Genomic DNA, 10,314 nt, shown 5'->3' on the forward strand with positions numbered 1-10,314 from the left:
TTTTATTTTGCATTACTGAGCTTAACACAGCTTTTGCCCTTCCTCTGTGATCTCTTATTGGATGCAATTTGTTGAACTAGTCTAATTCTATTGCCATAACCATTTCCAGTACAATGACCATCTCTGTAAAGAAAATAATTTCTAAGTCCCAATTCAACAGGCCATTGATTTGGGGATAATGTTTTGTTTTCAAAATTTTAGTGCTAAGAAGAAAATTAGAGATGATCTAATACACCTTCATCTATCTGTTGGATGGGAAAACTGAGGCCCAGAGAGATGAAGAGGCCTGCCCAAGGACATAGAAGTAATTATTGGCAAGAAAAAGAATTTTAACTCAAATCTTCTGATTTACATTCTAATATGTTTTCCCCTCCATACCACATTATCTTCTTAGACAATCAAATTCCAACAAATATATAAACTTTTGAACAGTGTGTAGGAAGTCTGTTGTTAACAGGAATAAGCAAGTTTATATTTGGAAACTTATTGATTTAAGGTGTCAGTAAAATAATAGTTTAGTATGACTTGCATTCTTGATCTTTTTGTATTCTTTTCGGGACTGGGAGTTACTTTTGAAAAAAAAAAACGATTCTATGAAGAAGCTACTACCATCACATCTCATCCATAGCTATCACTGGAATGTCTCCAAATGCTCTTTGTCAGATAAGCAATATTTGGCTAAAATAGTTTCAATGGCATCCTTTGTGGTGCATTCCAACTTGCATTGTATCTTAGTCACTGGAATAATGGGGAAATATTTCCATCTTGGCACCATATGAAGTAGTTGAGTAGAGTGTGCTGACTGCCCTAAGACCTTCATTATTAGGAAAGGGTCTGGTAACAAGGCCAAGGCAACCATCTGTGTAATTTCTTTATCTGTCTCTAGGGTGGCCAACTAAATATTGGCTTAGTCCTCTTTTCATCTTTTAAGATATTGTTAACTAGTAAACACTAGCCCTGGATAGAAACCAATATGCAGAATGAAAGATTAAAAATAAATCCATTTTTCAAATCGGGAGAAAGAAAAAAGTGACCAAAGTTGAGTCTTCCCTTTTCATTTTTTTTTGTTGAATCTCTTATCAATGCCTGGGAGAGTACCCAAGATGGTATTGAACGATGCCTTCTCTTTAATCAGGCATTTGTCTGTTTACATAGAATGAATGAAATATGTACTCCCAGCTAATGAGCTATAGCTATCTAAATGTAGATTTTGTTTTCTGCATATATTCCAGGAGGTTTTCATGATTAGGTACAACCAAAATAACTGCAAACATGTCAAGGCTAGAAGGATTATATTTCTTGCCAAACCTTTAGTTCTTTTTATAAGAACAGCAATGTGAGAGATTATTGTAATCTTTGGAAGTGAGACTCCCTACTGTAACTCTGTTTCTGCAACAGTACATCACTTGAGAACTCTTCTCATTTTTCTTTCTGTGAGTACTACTTAGGTTCTCCTTCAACCTTCCACTTTCCCCTCTTTATCTTTTTTGAGCTTGGTCTGCCTTCCTGGCTTTAAAGTCCACAAGGAAATCCCCAGATTTCGTTTTCTATCCTGAAGACCAGTATATAGGATGTGATCAAACTGATCACCATTGTTACCACAATAAGAAGGCAAGCTGTTGATCTGTGGGTCAGGAAGACAGAATTTGTTTCCAGTGACTCTATTAAGCCTCGATTGCCTTCTAAGCCCAGTCATAGCAGTATCTAAGAACATTGAGAACATGGGCTTATGGGATGATGCTTAGATTGATTTATCACAATGCTGTGGCAGCAATATAACCAGGTATGTGATAGAGCAACATAGATCTGGGGCTTTTCCTTTGTATTTGTGTTTGTGTTATTCTGTATTGTGTTATTCTGTATAAGGTATTGTTGGAAGATGATGATGATGAACAACAACTAGCATTTTTCTAGAGCTTTTAGGTTTGTAATCTACAAATATTATTTTATATTATCCTCACAATAATGAGGTAGGTGCTTTTATTATCCCCATTTTATATATGAAGAAACTGAGGTAGAGAAAGGTTTAGTGACTGGCTCAGGTCATATTGTATTTCTTCAATGAGCTATAAAGTAAATTGCCTGAGGTCCTAGGCAGAAAATAGATCAAAGAATAGGGTAATGATGGCTATATATCCTAAGCAAGAATTGCATATTTTACACAACCTTTTGAACCCTTCCTTATTCTCTAGAGCAAGGCTTCTTAACTTTTAAAAAAATTGTCTGGGGAGGCTAGGTGTCACAGTGAATATAGCACTGGCCCTGGAGTCAGGAGGACCTGAGTTCAAATTCAGCCTCAAACACTTAACACTTACTAGCCATGTGACCTTGGGCAAGTCACTTAACCCCAATTGCCCTGCTTTCCCCCTCCAAAAAGCAAAACAAAAGCAAAACCAAAAAAATCCCCAAAATTTGTATTATAAAACATTTGTTATTCTGATGAAGCCTATGGACCTCTTTGAAAAATAAAGTTTTAAATGTATAAAATAAAAAACTACATTTGAAAATAGAGAAACCAATTACATTGAAATTCAGTTATCATTATATTTTAATTTAGAGGTGTAAAGAAAAAAGTTTGCAAATGCTCATGTTAAAGGTCAGAGTACCCTCAGAATCATTCTCTAATCATTGGTCCCTAATCCAACCATAAAAAGTCAGGATCACTTCACAATCAATCTGATACAATTTTTTTGAGGCAGCTAAAATAAAGATATCAGAATGATGTAAGTTCGGTAATTTTGGCTAGATTAATGAATGAAGTAGCTTAATCCTGTTGGGAGCCAATTGTGTGCCAATTAGTTTATTCTGCATCTTTCAGTTATGTGTAGACTAAACCTGTCACCTAGTCTTTGGGTCTTTCTTGACAAAGATACTGGAGTGTTTTGCCATTTCCTTCTTCAGCTCATTTTACAGATGAGGAAATAGAGGAAAATAGGGTCAAGTGACTTACCCAGGGTCATACAGCTGGTAAGTGTCTGAGATTGGATTTGAATTCAGGTCTTCCTGATGCCAGGTCCAGTATTCTAGCTGCCCTGATGATAATAACAGCTACTTAAAGGAATGTGAAGATCAAATGAGATAATGAGTCTTTATTAAACATTTACTGTGTGTCAAGTATTGTGCTATAGTACCAAGGATATAAAAAACATTGATTGCTTCTTATTAGAACCTTATATCCCACTAGGGGACTGATATAAAATGTTCATTTATAAGGAAATAGATGAGTGTGTTGGGACTTTATCTGTGATTTCATTGAGGTAGGGACTTTCTGGTAGGGAACTTCCTCTACCAATGCATGTTGACACTTTCTGTGTAACTTAGAGAATTAGAGCTTTTCCTGGGACCATCAGAGTTTAAGTGACTTGTTCAGGGACAGACAAAGCATGTTCCAGAGGAAGGAACAGAAGCTAGATCTTCCTGACTCTGAGGCCATCCCCCTCTAGTCAAATATGTAGGGTATAAAACATAGTAATTTGGGAGTGGTACACTAATCATTGAGGGAGGGGGGATCAGAAAAAACCAACTGAATTAGGTGATACTTGAGTATAGAGTCAGGGATCACAAGAGACAGAGTTGAGGGGAAAAAGAGAGAGGGGGAATGAGCATCTCATGCATTAAAGATAGTTGGTAGAAGGACACAAATGTGTGGGATGATATATCATGTGTAGGAAATATCAATTAATTAATATTTATTAACTATGTACTTTGTACCTGGTATTATGATAAGCACTAGGGATATGAAAAAAGAGGCAAATGTTAGTCCTTGCTCTCAAGGAGCTTACAATTGAATGGGGGAGTAAATAGAACAATTTGTTTGAATTTAGAGTGAGTGAGGGGGAGTAATGTGTAATGAACTTGGAAAGACAGTCAGGGGCTAGATTCTAAAGGACTTCAAATGCCAAATAGAGGAATTTGTATGTTATATTATGACAGCAGAGAACAGCTAAAGCTTCTTGAGATAAAGAGTAGACATGGTCAGACCAGTGATTTGGTAATATCAATTTGACAGTTTTTTGGAGGATAGATTAGAGAGGGGAGAGGCCTAGAGGAGGAAATGTATATTGGGTGCTTTTTAGACCTTAAAGTACTCTATTAATGTCCACTATTATAGGAAAGTGAAGCTCTGAGGTTAAATGTCTTACCCAAGGTCACAGTTAGTAAGGAGCAGAGTTAGACTTGAAAACCTGGTCCTAGGATACTAAATCCAGTGCTTTTTCAGCTCTATCATAACTACCATAATAACCATTACAGAAACCTTATCTTGTTATATACATATATATAAGTATATGTACACATATGTTTATATACATATATTTGTATATAAACACAATTTCCATGTGTCCTTTGCCTATGCTATAGATCTTTCTGAAATTCCACTCCTTTTATCTCTCTTATGGCTTTCATTTAGAAAGCTAACTCAAAGCCTGTAATGTAGAGGAGAAACCTTAGGCTCATGGAATCACAACTTTTAGAACCAGAAGGAATCTTTGAGATCATCCAGTCCAATCCCTTAGTTTTAATGGATGAGGAAGCTGAGGCCTAGGGAAATTAAATGATTTCTCAAGGTCCCCCTGAATAAGTATCAGTACTAGAATTTAACTAACCTTTAACTTAAAAAAATATAGATATTATATATATAACATGTATTTTATGTATATATCTATATGTGTATATATATCTCTATCTATCTATCTATCTATCTATCTATCTATCTATCTATCTATCTATCTATCTATCTATCTATCTATCTATCCATATATAGGCTTTTTGGAGGTGGAAAGCAGGGCAATTGGGGTTAAGTAACTTGCCCAAGGTCACATGGCTACTAAGTGTTAAGTGTCTGAGGCTGGATTTGAACTCAGGTTCTCCTAACTCCAAGGCTAGTGCTCTATTCACTGTGCTACCTAGCCACCCCATTAAAAATATTTTAACAGAGAACAGTGATAGGACAAATCTAATAAAATGAAATTTAATGGGGATGAAATCCTGCATTAAACTGGACAAATACAAGAGGGGGATAAATTTTGTTAATGGGCCCCTTGAAATTGTCTTCTTAAGTTGACATATTTTCCAGAAATGCTGAACCTGGAGTTGTGAAGGAGGCCCAGAATATGTCAAGGATGGAGCCCCCTCCTCCCCAGCTGACATGAATTGTTTTTTGCACCCCTATGTGGATTCCCTGTATGCCCTTGAGAACTGAACCAGCTACAAAGACAGGTTGCAGTCAGTCTGCACCAGACTTAGAAACTGTGCAGCTAGGACCCTTGTAGATAAGCAGACAATTCTATCTTCTTGGTCTGGCACAAGGGTGTAGAATCTGCTACTTGACGCCACACATGGCCCTCTAGTCCTCAAGTGTAAATTTGTTCTGTGAAGTTTGGATTCAGTCAAAGGGCTGGACTTGAGGACCTAGAGGGCCACATGTGGCCTCAAGGTGGCAGGTTCTCCACCCTGGCAGTTCCCAAGGGAAAAGAATGCTGCTTTTGCCATCAGTTTTCCCTTCTCCTTTGACTTTCCCTTTTTCCTATTACTTAAATGCCCAAGGTTTTCTTTGTACCACTGACCTCCTCACACCTCTATAGGAGTTCCAAATACATGTTTATTTCTCTTGTAATAAATCCAGTTACATGTCTTATGGATTCGTGATATTTTTTTCTAGTTAACAATATCTTTATATACATAACAATTCATGTGAAAAAGATATGGGAGTTTTAATGTCAAACTTGATATGAATCAACAATTTAATATGGTAACCAAAAAACTAAGGTGACTTTAGACTATTTTATTAAAGCTATAAAATTCAGATTTGAGGGAAATTAGAATGCCTTTGTACTTGGTCCTGCTCAGACCCCATCTGGAGTTTGGTGCTTATCTCTGGGCACCACACTTTGAGAATGGTAGTGATAAACTAGAAAATATCAACAGCAGGGTGGTGCTGGGCTGGAAGTCATTCTTTATGAAAATTAGCTCAAGAGAACTGGAGATGTTTAGCCTGGAGAAGACCTAGAGTAGATAGGATCCTGTTTTCAGTTATTTGGAGCCCTGATTTGTGGAAGAGGGATTAAAGCTGTTTTGCTTTGCCACACAGGGCAAAATAAAGAGCAAGTGGGTAGAAGATGAAAAGTGGCAGATTTCCAATCCATATGAGAATAAACTTCTCAAAAATTAGAACTGCACAAAAGTGGAAGAAATTGCCTTAGGATGTAGGGGTTTCTGTCAATGGAGAATTTCAAGCAGTGACTTGATAGTTACTTGGTAGAATGTTGTGACTGGGATTTTTATTTGATCATAGGCTGGATTAAATGAAGTATAGAGTAGGGATTTTAGCTTGTGTCATGGAGCTCTTTGGTCATCTGAGGGAGCCTTATGGACCCCTCGTCAGGATCATGATAATGATAATGGTGTTCTAGACAATATTTTATAGTGTTTAGTATATGCCAGACACTGTACTGAACACTTTGGAATTTTTGCTTATTTGATCCTCAGAACAACCCTATGAGGTAGGCAATATTCTAACCCTCAGTTTACGGATGAGGAAACCAAGGCAAAGAGAGGTCAACTGACTTGTCAAGAGTCACACAACTAGTAAGTGTTCAAGGTTGGATTTGAACTCAGGCCTTTTTAACTTCAGGCACAGTGCTGTATCCATTACACCAGTAATGTGAGGAAATGATAAATTTAACTTAGAGAGTAGCAAAAATAAAAAAAAAGTGCTTTTTTTTGGAGGGGGAAGGCAAGGCAATTGGGGTTAAATGACTTGCCCAAGGTCACACAGTTAGTAAGTGTCAAGTGTCTGAGATCAGATTTAAACTCAGGTCCTCCTGACTTCAGGGTCAGTGCTCTATTCACTATGTCCCCAAAATGTGCTTTTTACTTATCCAAATTTATGAACACCCTGAAATCTTTATGTGGATCCTTTTGGAATCTATGAGTCCCAGGTTTAGAATCCCAGGATTACACAGTGTCTGAGTTCCTCAACAACTCTTGAGATTCCATGATTCTGTGATTGAATCTAGCACTCTTCCTGCCATACCGCAGTGACTTGGAGTCAGAAGGCCAAGATTTGAGTGCAATGGCAAGAGTCCCAATTTATAAAAACACCAGAAGACCTGAGTTCAAAACCTGATCTTGCCACCTGTGAATTGGGCAAGTCTCTTAATATCCCTGTTCTTCAGTTTTCTCATCTGTTAAAATAAGGAGTTGGACTAAATGATGCCTTCTGAGATCTCTTCCAAGTCAAAATCTGAGATTTCATAGACAAGCAAATGAATGCTGAGTCTGGCACTAGTAAATTAAGTACATTACTTAACCTCTTGGAGTTCTGGTTTCATCAGATGGTTTCATCATCTGGCCTGGCAGATAATAGCCACAAGCTGGGGATAATGATACTTGTCCCATATATACCTTACAGAGTTGCAGAGGGGAAACAATTTGTTAATTTTAAAGCATCATGTAAATGTGAGCTATTATTCCCAATTAAATTCAGCCAACTCTGCTTGATGTCTTTTCTCAGCATCTTCTTACCACTCAGCACTTGTTAATAGTATTTTCTATAAGTATTCAAGTTTTTTTCATGGTTATTTCTGCTGTTTCCTTAGATACCAAGTTCCTTGATGGCAGACAATATCTTCTATCTTCTTTACTGAACAGATACCAGTTGATTGATTCTGTTTTAAGATTGTGTTGATTTGCATATATAATTGATCAGTTCGTTGAAAATGGCTAATCAGAATCCTGAAAGATCATAGAAGGTTTAGAATAGTAAGGCTAGGGATAACTTTTAGAATAAGAAACTTATGGCATTGAGGAGCTACTGGAAAAATGAGGCAATAATTTTAATACCTGTTGGAAAATTGAACATGTATTTATGCAGCACTTTTTCTTCAAGGATTTAAGGATTTTGTTTAAAATCACAATACTTCCATGAGATAAATGAAATGTCTCTACTTAAGTAATTGAGAAACAGAGGCACAACAAAATGCAGTTACTTAGCAGGAATTACTGATTTCTAGTTGATAAAATTCCAGATAAAAACAATTTTTGCTAGTTTTTTTTTATCACCTTACTATCTTTGCAGAGGTTAAACTTTCACGACCCTTTGTACTTTTGTATTGTCCCACTGTTATATTGGATTGTTTCCCAGCATGGTGACTGAGGAGTCATCGTTTAAGCTAAGGAACAAATCTAAACTGAATTTATTTTTCCATCAAAACCTATTCCTCCTCCTGACTTCCCTGTTTTTGTCTGTGGCACTGCCATTGACCGAGCCACTCATGCCTGAAACTTTAGTCATTTTTGATTCTTCTCTTATCCTCATCTTGCACATCTGATCAGGTAACAAATCTCACCATTTTACTTCCACAGCAGTTCTCATATCCATCCCCTCTATTCACACAATTTCTGTCCTGGTACAGAATATAATTACCTTGACTATTTTAAAAGCCTCCTAACTGAATTCTCTGACTCCAGTCTTGCCATTCATCTCTCTGGAGTATACAGATTCTCCCTGCTCCTCTCCAAGAGGGTCTATGTATATATTTCAAGGAGTCTTTATTTTTTTAGCTAACCTTTATTTTCATTTGTAATCCTATGTAATTTATTATATGCATTTGAAAATCATCATTCAGAAAATGGACCTATAGGTTTCACCAGATTGCCAAAAGGGTCTATGATATAAAAAAAAATGAAAAAAACCCCTCTAGTTATAATCTATTATCTTAGAATTCTTGGTTTCCTATGATACAGTTCAGGCATTATTATTTGCATAAGGCTTTTCTTGGTTCCTATGCCTGCTGTTGACATTTTCCTAAATTGTGTTATTTTACATCTGTTTCTTTTGATAAAAAATAGAATATTTTTATAAAGTACTTTGCAAACCTTAAAATGCTATATAACTGCTAGCTACATTATTATTAATATGTTTTTATTTTTCATTTGTTATCTTTCCCATTAGGACATAAGTTCCCTGAGCCCATTAACTTGATTTCTTTTGTCTTTTTAACCATTAGGCTAGAACAGTGCCAGTAGCATAGTGGGTGCTTAATAAAATTATGTCTGTTAATTGTTGCTTGATCATGTTCATCTTCCTTACAAATTTGATGTCATTATGCCTTTACTAGAAACTCTTTAATGGTCTAGTGTTAAAGTATAAATTCTTTAAAATTGCTCATAAGGATTCACATAGTCTGACTCTATCCCTTTATGTTTTAATTATATCCTGCTCCAGCATACCCTATTCAACATTCCCCAAACAGAAATATAACTCCACACCTTCACTCTCACTGCTTCTTCTTACTGGAGTGCCCACCATTCCACGTCTCCATCTTTTGAAATTCTACTCATATTACAAGACCCATTCATAGGACAACTTTGTGCCATAAGGGAATTATTTGAAGGGACCAGTGGCATTTTTCTTCAGGAAAGAAAAGAGAATACATATATAGTTTTATTTGAAAACTTGAAGGAAGTTCAGGTTGAAGAAAAACTAGATGTGTTCTACTTAACTCTAGAGGGCAAGATTAAGAACAATGGGTAGAAATTAAAAAGAAACAAATTTAGGTTAGCTCTACAGGACAATGCCCTAAAAACAAGAACTATCCAGAATGGCAATGAGTTATCTCAGAAGGTGACATTTTCTCCTCATTGGAAATCTTTAAGCAAAGATTGAATGAATAATTTGATAGACTTTGGAGAAAATAGTTTTTCAGGTATAAATTGGATTGGATGACTGTTGATGATCCTTCCAACTGAAATTTGTGATTATGATACCCTGTTCAAATCACACCCTTTTCACGAAGCTTCCCACTCCTGCCTCCATATATTCTTTCCAGTCCCTCTGATAGGGATCAATCCTGATAGGAAATTGTTTTTCTTCTCTTGGGCATCCTATAGTTCATTCTTTGTAGGTTATACCATCATTTAGTCATGTTTTGTATTATCATTTTTTTGTGAGTGGGCTCTATCTCCCTTACTAGATTATATGATTCTTGAGGGTAATGCCCATATATTATTCATCTTCATCTATTTAAAAATGAATAATAGACTATTTTCTTTTTCTTTATTATGAACTTAAACATCAACAAGAAAGAAAATCTCAGCACATGAAGCAAAGAAAAAGAAGTTTGTATATATGAAATTGTGAACTTTTATTTTGTACAGTTTTAATATGTGTGTATACATATATATAAATATATATATAGAAATACATATGTATAATGTCTCTCTCTCTCTGTCTCTCTCTCTCTGTCTCTCTCTCTCTTTCTCTCTCTCTCTCTGTCTGTCTCTCTCTGTCTGTCTCTCTCTCTGTCTCTGTCT

This window comes from Petaurus breviceps, unplaced genomic scaffold (genome assembly GCF_028583685.1).
Source record: "Petaurus breviceps papuanus isolate PSGF00001 unplaced genomic scaffold, PetGlider_PUasm1.0 90977, whole genome shotgun sequence".
Taxonomy (NCBI): domain Eukaryota; kingdom Metazoa; phylum Chordata; class Mammalia; order Diprotodontia; family Petauridae; genus Petaurus; species Petaurus breviceps.